Here is a 447-nt window from a genome sequence, read left to right on the forward strand (position 1 = left end):
TTTTTTTTTGACCAAGAGGTTCCTTCAAAGCGCTGAGGCTCAGAATCCTTTTCTTGGGTCTTATTAAGAACATCATCCCTTGAGGGTTTCTTGGTGATACTTCAGCATAATATTTATATCAACTGGAAAGCCCTTCTTATATCTTAAAAAACAAACAAACCAACCAACTAAACAAACAAACAAACACACAAATTTTTGTTTTGGATGATAGGAATGCAAAGAAAAGTTGTGTCCACATAGTGTCAAGTTTTCACATCCTATTCACCCATTTCCCCACAAGAATTTAAATTATCTTTGGCACACCACTATGAACCAAGTCACCAAATTCAGTTGGGTTTTACCAGTTTCCATTCTGGTGTCTTGTTTGTTTTGTTTTGTTTTGTTTTGATTCAATCTGAATACTAAACACGAATTTTATCCAGTTAATGTGGAGGATTCCCTGGTCAA

At 35.1% G+C, this 447-nt stretch overlaps 1 non-coding gene across 1 annotated transcript; it reads right to left on the reverse strand.

Moving 5' to 3' along the window:
- Nucleotides 1-2: 2 nt before the first annotated feature.
- LOC116104406 lies at nucleotides 3-91 on the reverse strand. Its single transcript, XR_004123896.1, has one exon. It is a non-coding gene; the product is annotated as a small nucleolar RNA SNORD124 (small nucleolar RNA).
- Nucleotides 92-447: the final 356 nt, after the last annotated feature.

This window comes from Mastomys coucha, unplaced genomic scaffold, assembly GCF_008632895.1.
Source record: "Mastomys coucha isolate ucsf_1 unplaced genomic scaffold, UCSF_Mcou_1 pScaffold21, whole genome shotgun sequence".
NCBI classification, from domain to species: Eukaryota; Metazoa; Chordata; class Mammalia; order Rodentia; family Muridae; genus Mastomys; species Mastomys coucha.